Genomic DNA, 12634 nt, shown 5'->3' on the forward strand with positions numbered 1-12634 from the left:
TCCAGGAATCTTTTGATTTCCTCTTTGATTTTGTTTCTAACCACTCACTATTCAGTAGTAAATTGTTTAATTTCCAGGTGTTAAAGTTCTTTCTCTGTGTCTGTTTGTAATTGACTTCTAACTTCAGTGCATGATGATTTGATAAGGCAGTTGATATAATTTGTATTCTTTTTATTTTATGGAGGTGTGTTTTGTGTCCCAGCATGTGGTCTATCTTGGAGAATATTCCATGCACATTGAAGAAGAATGAATATTCAGCTTTTGGGAGATGGAGAGCCCTATATATATCTACCAAGTCACTTTCTTCCATTTCTTCCTTCAGAGCCATTGTATCCTTGTTAAGTTTCAGCCTGGTTTAACCTATCAAGTGGTGATAGAGAGGTATTGAAGTCTCCCATTATCATTGTATTACTATTGATATCTTTCTTCAAATCTGTCAGCATTATTTTAAATATTTTACTGGCCACTCATTGGATGCATATATATTTAGGAGTGTGATTTCTTCCTGTTGTACATATCCCATGATTATTAATATATGTCCATCTCTATCTCTTATAATCTTTTTCTTTTTTTGATTTTTGGGTCACACCCGGCAGTGCTCAGGGGTTACTCCTGGCTCTATGCTCAGAAATCACTCCTGGCAGGCTCGGGGGACCATATGGGATGCCAGGATTCGAACCACTGACCTTCTGCATGCAAGGCAAATGCCTTACCTTCATGCTATCTCTCTGGCCCCTCTCTTATAACCTTTAAGTTTAAAATCTGTGTTGTCTGATATTAGTATGGCCACCCCAGCCTTTTTAAGGGAGTTGTGTGCTTGAATGACTGTCCTCCAACCTTTAACTTTGAGTCTATATTTGCTCTATTAATATGTTTTTCTTGAGGCAGCAAAATGTTGGATTCAACATTTTAATCCATTTTGCCACTCTATGTATTTTTTTTTTTTGGTTTTTGGGTCACACCCAGCAGTGCTCAGGGGTTACTCCTGGCTCTACGCTCAGAAATCGCTCCTGGCAGGCTCAGGAGGACCATATGGGATGCTGGGATTCAAACCACTGACCTTCTGCATGCAAGGCAAATGCCTTACCTCCATGCTATCTCTTCAGCCCCTCTATGTATCTTAATTGGTGCATTTAGTCTATTGACATTGAGAGAAATGATTGTCCTGGAATTGAGTGTCATCTTATTGTAGGAGTTTATTGTCTGTTGGGTCTGCCTTGGCTTAGAGTAGATCCTTCAGCTCTTCTAAGATTGGTTTTGAGTCAGTTGAATCTGTAAAAAAAAATTTTTTTTTGTATTTGGACCTCACCTGGTGGCAGGCACTCAGGGGATACTCCTGGCACTGTTCTCAGAAATTGCTCCTGACAGACTCAGTGGACCATATGGGATGCCAGGGATCAAATTCAGGTAAGCTGTGTGCAAGACAAATTCCCGACCACTGTACTATCACTCTGACCCCAAATTTGAAAAAATTTATTAGCTGTTGTTTGTCTTTGAAGCTGTGTATTCTCCCTTTAAACTTGAAAGAAAATCAGGATGGGTAAAATATCCTCCACAAAGCACTCATTTAATTGAATTTTGTCACTATATTCCACCAGTGCCTTCAGGCCTTGAGAGTTGCTTGTGATAAATCTTCTGTAAATCTTACAGATGCCTCTTTGTATATAAATTTCCTTATGATTGTGCTGCTTTCAGTATTCTATACTTATCTATGGCTTTTGTCATTGTTACTATTATGTGCCTTGGGGTACTTTTCTTGGAATCTCTTTTAGCTGGTACTCTTCAGGCATCCAGAATATGGTTGCATGCACTCTTTAATTTTGGAAATTTCTTCGAATGATGTCTTTGACTGTTGGTTCTTTATTGGGGATTTTTTTCTGAGTCTCTGGGTCCCCAATGATTCTTCTGTTGTTTCATTAAGCTTATTCCTGTTTTCTTTCTTTAAGGATTTTATCCAGCCTCTTCTGTTGTATAAAAGGTGTTGTGCAGCTCATCTTCTATATCACGGATTCTGTTCTCAGTGGCTGTTACTTTGCTGGTGAAACTTTCCAGTGAGGTTTTCATTTCACCTATTAGGTTTTACAGACCTGATATTTCTGCTTGAAGTTTTTTTCATTTTTACTCTCATATTATTGAGTATTCTGGGCTGTCCATTCATTCCATCGTTTCTCTAAGTTTGTTGAACTTCCTCTTTAAAGTCCTGATCAGAAATGTTATATAGCTGGCAGTTGTTGATTTGGTCTCCAGAACTAGTTTTTCCAGTTACAGTTGTAGTGGATTTCTGTGTAGTATTACCATTGTGAACTTTGATGTATGAAACTCTTATTAAGTGTTGTGGTACAGCTCTTTGACTGGAAGAAATGCACAGTCATGGTGTGAATTGGAGTGGCTGTGCTCTTGTTGGTCTCACTCTGCTGAGCTCACGCTTAAGATTTTCCCATTTGTGTCTCACGATGCTGTGCTGGACATTGCCAAACAGACGCACCTTCTGCCTCAGTCCTTGAGATGGGGGTTGCTTACTTTGTGACGCTGTCCTGAGCACTGCCAAACACTCCAGCCCCATTTTTAAGAACTATAAGCATGTTAAGAATGTCACATTCTTCTAGAAAAGACTCAGCTATCAAAGCTATGCAAATAAAACTCTAATTACATGCCAGTTGAATGACGTTGCCAAAGGTTTGTCTGAGAAGGACTTTCTCCAAAATTACTGTCCATATTGATGTTATAAGAAAAATAAGAAATGACCTATCTTAAAAGCAAGCAAATCCTATCTATGAACATGACTTAATTGCACCATTTTGCTTCTTTTGAGGGGAGGTGTTGGGGGACTAGGCTATTGGGACAGGCCATACTCAACTGTGCTCAGGGATTACTCTTGGCTCTATGTCCCATGATCACACCTGATAGTACTTGGGGAACAATATTCAAAGCTAAGAGATTGAACTGGGATCAACTTTCTGCAAAAACAAATAAGTATTCAGGGACTAGAGATGGAGAGATGGTATGATGGGTAGTGTGCTGCCTTGCATTAGCTGATCTGGACTCAATCCCTGGCATCCTATGTAGTCTCTTGATCACTAATCCCTGAAAGCAGTAAGTAATCTCTGAGAGCAGAGCCAGCAGTAATCCCCAAACATCCCTGGGTGTGGCCCCAAAGCAAAACAAAACAAAACAAGAAGTCACTCAAAAAAAAAAAGTACTTTACACTCTTTCTGGTTCCATCTCCCTTCTTGAATGAAAAAGATTTATTTTTCATATTAGAATATGTTGGGGGGGGAATTGAGGGAGGCTGAAAAAATGGTATGTTATAGGGAAGGAGAGATGGGGGGGGAATCTGGACAGGGAACATGCCTTTTTAAGCCAAGTTGGATGTAGAAAAGCTCCACAAAGGGCAAAGCCATCTCTACAAACGGAAGAGTTGGGTCCCTTTGGGAGGAGCCGGTGCTTGGAGCAAGCCAGGAGCACTTGGAGTGGATGATGTTCCACACAGACTTGGGTGCTGGGGAGTCAGCTATACAGAGCCAGCAACAAACAAGGTCCCAGACACCAGCAGAACTAGTCTCTTTGCCTCGGAAAATTATGATGAGTGTGCAGCCACATATTGAGATTTTTTTCTTTTTTTAATTTAATATATTTGGAGAGGTAGACAGTGAGCACATCCAGAGTGCTCAGGGCCTATTCTTGGCTCTGTACTCAGGAATGACTGCTGGCAGTGCTTATAGGAACATTTACGGTGTTGGGGACATGAAGCAGAGTCAGCAGCATGAAAGGCCAATGCCTTCATCCTTGCAATATCTCTCCAGCCTTAAGCCTTTTATTTTAGAAATACCTACAGGAAAGCCGGTGATTGCTCTGTATTCAGAGCCACCTGGGCTGCTCATGGTAATGGCCAAAGTCTGGTAACAATGCTCTCACATTTAATTGGGTGGCACCATGCAGGACATTAATGCTGTTGGATTTGGAGTCCGTGGTGGATTCATCTCAGCCACTTGGAAGACAGCAACCTTGAAGAGAAATTACTCAGAAGGCTAAGAGAAAGCTGGAGGAAGACCATGGTGATGGGAAAAGAAAAGATTTCAGGAACAGGATGGGTTTTGTTGATGTAAAATGGAAGGCCAGTTAGCAAATCCAAGACCCTAGCAATCTTCAAAGAGGGGAAAGAAGGTAAGGGGCCAGGATTGTAGGGCATCCTTCAGCCTGGCTTAAGCTGGCATACTCATCACAGGTTCCCTTCCTGTGCCCCCCCCCCCAGTACTTCACAATGAGCCTGAGCTCACTGAAGAATGGGTCTTCTGGAGACCAGAGAGATGGTACAGAAGGAAAGGAGATGGCCTTGCATGCAACTGTCCCTTGATCCTTGGCATTGCCACCGCACTGAAGCCACAACCAGGAGTGATCTCCAGTACAGAGCCAGAATAAGCCTTAAACACAGCCGGGTGTGACACAACAACAATAAGAAAACAATTCCACATAAGTCAAGTGCTTAAAAGGGGAGACTGTAATATAACAGCTGCTTCTTCCAGCCTCCGAAGACTGGGGTTCTTGCTCCAAACTCACTAAACAATGGGTCTCTTGGCATGTAACCTCTACACACACAGTGTTCCCAACCATCACAGCACCCTACAAAACAAAAACAGAGCTAATCTAATAATACATGCATCATAGAAATAAAAAGAAAGAGCATTATTCAATATCCCACAGTCTAGAAAGCTAGCATTATGCCCAAGCAATTCATCTACCAAAAAAAAAAAAAAGGAAAGAATGCAAATTTCATCTAAAAGCTTCCCTTAAATTTATAGTTCATCAGCAAATCACTACTTTCAATGTCTAAATGTCTCCAGAGGAAGCAAATATTTATGTTAGTCCAATGATATAAAAGCTGCCCAGACAGGGTGTGAGTTGACAGCGTCTGAGTGTGAAGTGAATGAAAACTAGTGTACATGCAGCGGGTGTGGTGCAAGTCAACCTGGCATAGATTCTGGAGAGTTTGTCCTGTGAGTGGCATACGTGTAAGCATTTTCCCTGAATTACACAATTCATTTCTCTTTTTTTCTTCTTTTCTGCTGGGGTAGAAGGGAAATGGAGAGGAATGAGGCTCACAAGTTCTCCTCTCTCTGGCTCAATGGTTTAATTTAGGTCTTACTAATGAGGTGTTATAACCAAATATGTCTCTCTTTGTAGTTAGATACACATATACAGACATATGGAGGTACTCATTACAATACCAAACTTTTAAGTAACTGTTGGAAGCCATAAGACTTAGAGAGCAAAATGGAGTCTCTGATGCCTGAGAAATCAAAGGCCTGTGTACCTGACAGGCTGTACTGTGGCATTTCCCCCATGGGCCTAAAGGAAAGAACAGCCACATAGTTCAGTTAGCAATAGTCACAAGATGCTCCAATAAACCTCCTGAGTTGATAAGATATAGATCACATCCTGTTAAGCTACCATTGTGAAAGAATGTCTGTATGATCTAAGGGTATGCTGTAAAACTGAAAGTCCGTCCTGTACGACCCCCCCCCCTACTTTTCTATAGACACCATGGAAAAGTACTGACTGTTATTTCCGTATTTTGCTTATCTATAAAAACTAGCCCCCTTTCAATAAACTTTAGCTCTTGATCAGCCAGCTTGACTTGAGCTCATTTCTTTCTCAGCCTCTTTCCTCCTTTTTAGGTCGGATCCCGCTCGTGACCCACGAATTACTACGTGATCCTCAGTCCACCCTGCTGGCAGGGTTCTAGGGGGTTACAAGTAACTAATAACAATGTTGTTAATATCGGAATGGAAAACTGGAGAGCATTTCCTCTAAACTAAGGTATGTATATGACAGACAATCAATGCAACTTAATTTTAAGTAAGTATAATGCAAGCATGAAGATAAGATTTTGACTTATATTTGAGGAATTCCTTGGGTCAGAGATAGTGGGGAGGGTGCTTGCCTTGCACATAGTTGAACTGGGTTTGATCCCCAAAACCCCATATGTTCCTCCAAGTCCTTAATATAGAGTTAGGAGTAAGCTTTGAACACCACTGAGTGTAGCTCAAAAACCAACAAATAAAACAATAAAATTCCCTATGTATGTGACTGTATGGGAGGTAAGGAGCTTGCTTTCCATGCCACTGATGAGGGGAGGGCATTCCCTGGCATCATATGTGCTCCTGCAAGGGGTCATTCCTAAATATTGAGCAAAAAATAGTCTGAACACCACCAGCTATAGACCAAATACCTAAGTTCCACCCCAAAATGTTTAAGCATGCATTAATTAAAATAAAAACTCTTCCATGACTATAATCTAACTTTAAAAACAAACAAGCAAACAAAACAAAACATGAGTGGCTGGAGAGATAATACAGCAGGTAGAGCATTGTAAGGTATCTCCTTCCTCAAAGCCCTAAATTTTCTGTTGAAATGTTAATCACATCTGGATTACAGGGCTTTGCCCCACCCTGGTGGGTAGGGATCTAGAGGATGAAGAAAAGGGTCTGGCTGGGGAGAAGGAAGAAGAGAAAGAGGCAGAGAGCCAGAGGAGAAGCAAAGAGAAAGCTACTAGGAATAAACTTAGCATAGAAGCTATGTGAGGAAAAGTATATGGCAGATAGGGCCTAGGAATAAAGTTGTCTGACTCCCGATGAAACTTTAACTGACTGCTTGTGAGTTATTTCTCCACAGCTACTACTCTGTGTCTTCAGACCTATATGTCAAAGGGGCTAAAAGCGCCGTGCCTTGCTGTGCTGAGAAAGGCCACACCTAGACACGTGGACATTAGACATTATATTTTATATTAAATCAACAGAGCAGGGCCAGAGAGATAGCACAGCAGAAGGGCATTTGCCTTGCAAGCAGCCAACCCAGGACCAATGGTGTTTGAGTCCGGCATCCCATATGGTCCCCTGTTCCTGCCAGGAGCGATTTCTGAGAACAGAGCCAGGAGTAACCCCTGAGCTCTGCCAGGTGTGACCCGGCAAAAACCAAAATAAATAAATAAATCAACAGAGCACTGTCTACTGAGCATCTTCAGGTGCAAAATAAAACAAAACAAAAAACCAAGTTAGATGAAACCAATATTGAAATTTACTAAATATTCTTTTTTTCAAGTTTCTAATATAGCAAATAGCTCAAATAAGTTAAATTTTTAAGTTGTCTTGGGCCTTACCTGGAAGAACTTAGGGGTCTGCTCCCAGCTCTGGGCTCAGGGGACCAGGAGGTGCCAGGGGTCAAACAGATGTCTGCCACAGGAAGACAAATGCCTTAGTCCCAGTAATGTATCTTTGGTCCCTCAAATCTCTAATTAAAAATTTTTTGTTTGCCTTTGGGCCACACTTGGCTATGTTCAGAGGTTACTGCTGGTGTATATTCAGGAAGTAACCCTGGAAGTGTTTCGAATCATATGGGATGCTGGGGATTGAACCTGGATTAGCTGCATGTAAGGAAAGTAACTTGATTGCTGTGCTATCTTTTCCAGCCTTCTATTATAATGTGTGTGTGTGTGTGTGTGTGTGTGTGTGTGTGTGTGTGTGTGTGTGTGTAAGAATTAATATATGCAACTTGCCACTTAAGTCAAAAAACTGGGTGTCTCTTAGTTTATTCAATTAAGCAGTCACTTCCCATATCTTGTGCTAATCATCCCTTGGGCACTGCTAGGAATTCTTTTCTCTCTCACTGAACTTGCTTATTCTGAACATAAATAAAATCTTAAGTAAGTGGGCTTTTCTCTCCAGTTTCTTTCACTTTAACAAACATCCTCATACATTCTAAAAGGGCTGTTATTCCAAAGACACCAAAATCAAGTGTTTACAATTCTGGATCCATGGTCTGAGTGCATCCTGGTCTACCAAGACCTACTTACTATACATGATGCTCTTGTTCTTTGCTTCATGAGCACAAGAAAATCAACTGAAATTGAAAGTGCAAATAATTGTGCTGGGGTATGACTTTGGACAAGGACAAATATCATCAGGAGAAGGTGCTGAAGTGGGAACATAAGCCTATGGGGAGAGGAGCAGAAGTCTTTAGTCACAACTATGGGCTGGAGCAGGGGTCCTCAAACTTTTTAAACAGGGGCCCAGTTCATTGTCCCTCAGACCATTGGAAGGTCTGACTATAGTAAAAACAAAACTTATGAACGAATTCTTATGCACACTGCATATATCTTATTTTGCAATGAAGAAACAAAACAGATACAAATACAATATGTGGCCCGCGGGCCATAGTTTGAGGACCACTGGTGGAGGGTCCGAAGATCAGGCCTACAGAGTGCTAACAAGGCCTGGCTGTGCTGGAGGCCACTAGGTCACATCTGATGTTGGTTGGCTTTTTTTTTTTTTCTCTTGGTAACAGACACATTTAAACTATTTTGGAACCCTGAGAATACCCAGCCATTTTTATTTTTAGTAGCTCAAAGCATTTCAAAAGTGCTTTGTGGTATTTGAAGTTAAAAATGAGAAGCCACAGTAGGCTGATTGGACAGATCAGACATCGAAGCACATAAAAATAACTGATGATTGGGGCCAGAGAGATAGCATGACAGCTAGGGCACTTGCCTTAAAAGTGATCAACCTAGGTTCAATCCATGGCAGTGCATAGGATCCCCGAAGCACAGCCAGGAGTGATTTCTGAGCATAAGGAGTAACCCCTCAGTATGCCACATGTGGCCCCCCCCAAAAAAAAAAAAAAAAAGATCGGATCACAGAGCTAAGCTTGCTCCAGAAATTAGTTCCTTGGGTTACATTTTTTTAAGTAAATGATTTTATTTAGGGAATATGGGGAGGTGAGGTAAATATGGAGAGTCAGGACAGGAACGAGGAAGGGAGTATATGAAAGAAGGTATCAGAGAGAGTATAGATTTCTACAGAGGGGAGAGAGTCAGTTTCTAAAGTTTAAACTCAAATGGTCACACTTGGGCTCCAGAGTGATTTTTTTTTTCTCCTGCTTGTGTCTGGTCTGAAGGGTTTAGAAATAAAATGAAAGACAATGTTTTTGCTTTCAAAATTGGCCCAATAAATAAAGCACAGTGTGTTATGTGTGAGTTAAGGAAGGGTCTCTGTGAAGGTGAAGGGAGTCTGAAAATATCTGTATAAAATAGGAAGGTGTCGTCATGCAAAGCTCTTGGCCTCGGCTGTCTCTCTGTCACCCACAGCTAAGAAAGTCTTTAATTAGTACAAGTCTGACCCAGAAACCTTGGGGTTGCCTCTGTACAGGAAGCTGGACCTAGAGTGGCTGTTCTTTACTGTTCTTTTGGTTTAGAGCAGACTTTTCCTGAAGTCATAGCTCAGTTTTATGCAGGGTCGGCACACCCATGTTCCTTCCTAGTTCTGCATGGTCCTCTGAGCACTAAGCCAGGAGCAGCCCCCTGTCTTAATGGACGTGACTTCCAGACCAAAGAAAGCTCAGTGTGTACAAGCTCGTCAGTTTGGGCCACTGCACATGAAGCTGCCATCATCCTGATTGGTTTTAACTGGAGCTACTGTGGAGAAGGAATTTTGGGATTGAAAATGGATGTTCCAGGGCCAGAGAGATAGTATGGTGGGTAGGGCAGACAGTCTTTGCCACCACATATGTTTTCCTGAGCCCTGTCAGGAGTGATCCTTGAAGCAGAGGAGGGGTAAGCCTTTAGCATCGCCTGGTAATGGCTCCCAAACAGAGAAATAAACCCAAACCCAAACCCAAAGCCTAATCTCCACTCTCAGTAAGATTATGATGATCTGTCCCCCCACCCCCATTGCTATGAGAATAAATAAGTTTAGAAGCCGGTAGCAACTTCATGGGTGGCCTGACCATCTTCCCCGACACAATGCCTGATACTTGAGATCAACGGCTAAGGATTTTAGAGAGAAGGAGCAAATGATTGGAAACCAGGAGAAAAATGCCTCAAAAGAAACAACCCAGGCAATATCTCAGGTCTTATTTGACCCTGTAAGAACTTAAAAATAATTTTCAATTATTTTCATTATGGTCCATTATAAAGGAAAAGACAGGATTTCAGCAGTACTGGAAGCTACAGAAAAGATCAAAGAAGATCTGAGCTAAAAATCTAAGAAAGAAGGGGCTGGAGAGATAGCATGGAGGTAAGGTGTTTGCCTTGCGTGTAGAAGGATGGTGGTTCAAATTCTGACATCCCATATGGTCCCCCCGAGCCTGCCAGGAGCAATTTCTGAGCATAGAGCCAGGAGTAACCCCTGAGTGCTGCCAGGTGTGACCCAAAAACCAGAAAAAAAAATCTAGGAAAGAAAAATACAAATTCTTTAGATTCAGTAAAATAGGGGACTTTGATAAATTTGTTTTTGGTTGTTTTTTTGTGGGGGGGGTTTCATTCATACCCAGCAGTGATCAGGGGTTACTCCTGACTCTATGCAAAAATCGCTCCTGGCAGGCTTGGGATGTGGGATTCAAACCACTGTCCTGCATGCAAGGCAAATGTCCTGCCTCCAATTTGAACGAAGGTCAGTGAAAATGACATCGCAATGATAGGATGACACTATAAATAGTTACCTGGTCAGCTGGTGATTAGTAGACAACAACAAAAAAGGAAGCTACTAACTTTGTTGTATACAGCAATGTGGATGGATGAGTTCTATAGACACAAGGATCAAATAAAACCAGACACCACAGTTTCATCTAAATGTTCTATTTAAATGGAATTTAATTAAAGGACAAATCTAATCTATGGTGACAGGAGTTCACACAATGGTGATGATTTTTAGATTTGGTGGGTGTCCTTACTTGATTCAGGTCTGGTTATCGGAGGTACAGAAACCTCTAAGCATTCCTATGATACTTCATAGGATCTTTTCTTTCTTTCTTTTTTTTTTCCTATTAGGACACATCCAATGGTACTTAGGGGTTTACTCCTGACTCTGAGCCCTGGCAGGGCTCAGCACCATATGGGGTGCTGGGGATTAAACACAGGTTGGCCTTGTGCAAGACAGCAGCACCCTACCCACTGTACTATCACTCTGGCTCCAGGATCTGTATATTTTATCTCTGCTTCCTGTACTGAAAGTATCATCTCTGTTTGCAGTAGTGTTTTTTTTTTGTTTTGTTTTGTTTTTTTGGTTTTTTTTTTTTTTTTTTTTGGCTTTTGGGCCACACCCGGCGGTGCTTAGGGGTTTCTCCTGGCTGTCTGCTCAGAAATAGCTCCTGGCAGGCACGGGGGACCATATGGGACACCGGGATTTGAACCAACCACCTTTAGTCCTGGATCGGCTGCTTGCAAGGCAAACGCCGCTGTGCTATCTCTCCGGGCCCTTGTAGTAGTTTTAGTCATGTTTTGGACTGAACTAAGTCATGTTTTGGAATGTGCCAGTGGCTGGGAAGATGGAAGGACAGTTGGGAAAGAGGAAGGATCCAAAGAAGGGGAAGTTATTCTGAGGCCTTCTAGAAGAAAAGTGCCACCTTATAGAGATAAATGCAGCAGGTTCACTGATCCATAAAACAGAACAATTTTTCAAAGGTTCACTGGGGCTGGAATGATAGTACAGAGAGTAGAAAGTTTGCCTTGCATGTGCCTGTCCTGGGTTCAATCTCTGATACTCTATATGGTTTCCCAAGCCCTGCATGCAGAGCCAGAAGTAACCCCTGAGTACCACTAGGTATGGCCTAAAAAAAAAAAAGCACTAAATAAAAAAAAGATTCATTGGGCCAGAGCAATAGCACAGTGGTTAGGTATTTGCCTTGCATGCGGCCAACATAGGATAGGACCTGGTTTGAATCCTGACATTCCATATGGTCCACCGAGTTTGCCAGAAGTGACTTCTGAGTACAGAGCCAGGAGTAACCCGAGCACTGCTAGATGTGACCCAAAAACCAAAAACCAAAAAGAACCCCTAAAAACCAAAACCAAAAACCCCAACACCCAAAAAAATAAAAACAAAAAAACCCAACAAACCCAAAAAATTCATTGACATGGCCCAAACTGGATCAACTCTGTGAAGTGGACCCTCTCTCAGTGTCAAATGTCTGAATCTCAGTGCTGTAAACTCTCTCTCTCTCTCTCTCTCTCTCTCTCTCTCTCTCTCTCTCTCTCTCTCTCTCTCTCTCTCTCTCTCTCTCTCTCTCTCCCTCTCTCTCTCTCTCTCTCTCTCTCTCTCTCTCTCTCTCTCTCTCCAATAAACAACAATGAATTAAATAAATGCCTGCATCAGGCAATGTCATTATGTGTGGTCCAAGAATAAGGTGCAAGAAGTGGCACAATGGCTGCAGGTGATGGAGACAGTGTGGAGACTGATGGGTAGGGTTACAGGGACAGGCCAGGGATAACTCTCATGGGAACTGTGGATAGTGTGACTTGTTTTTCTCTTTGTGTTTTTGGGCCACACTGACAGTTCTCAGGGCTTTTTCCTGGTGGGAAGGGGGACCATATAAGATGCTGGGGATTGAACCTGGTTGGCTACATGTAAGGCAAGTGCCTTATATCTCAGGCCCTGAAACTTATTTCTCTCTTAAAGGTCTATATAGAACAATGAACCAGACTTTCTATCTTCTATTTACTTTCCATTAGGATAAATTCTTGTGGAAGAATTTACATAGTAATATTGATCATTTTAGCTTAGATAATTATCAACAAGTGTTTGGCTCCTGACCCAAGTATATATAACACTCTCTGGACAGAAATACATTTACTATACCATAAAAA

This window comes from Suncus etruscus, chromosome 3 (genome assembly GCF_024139225.1).
Source record: "Suncus etruscus isolate mSunEtr1 chromosome 3, mSunEtr1.pri.cur, whole genome shotgun sequence".
NCBI classification, from domain to species: Eukaryota; Metazoa; Chordata; class Mammalia; order Eulipotyphla; family Soricidae; genus Suncus; species Suncus etruscus.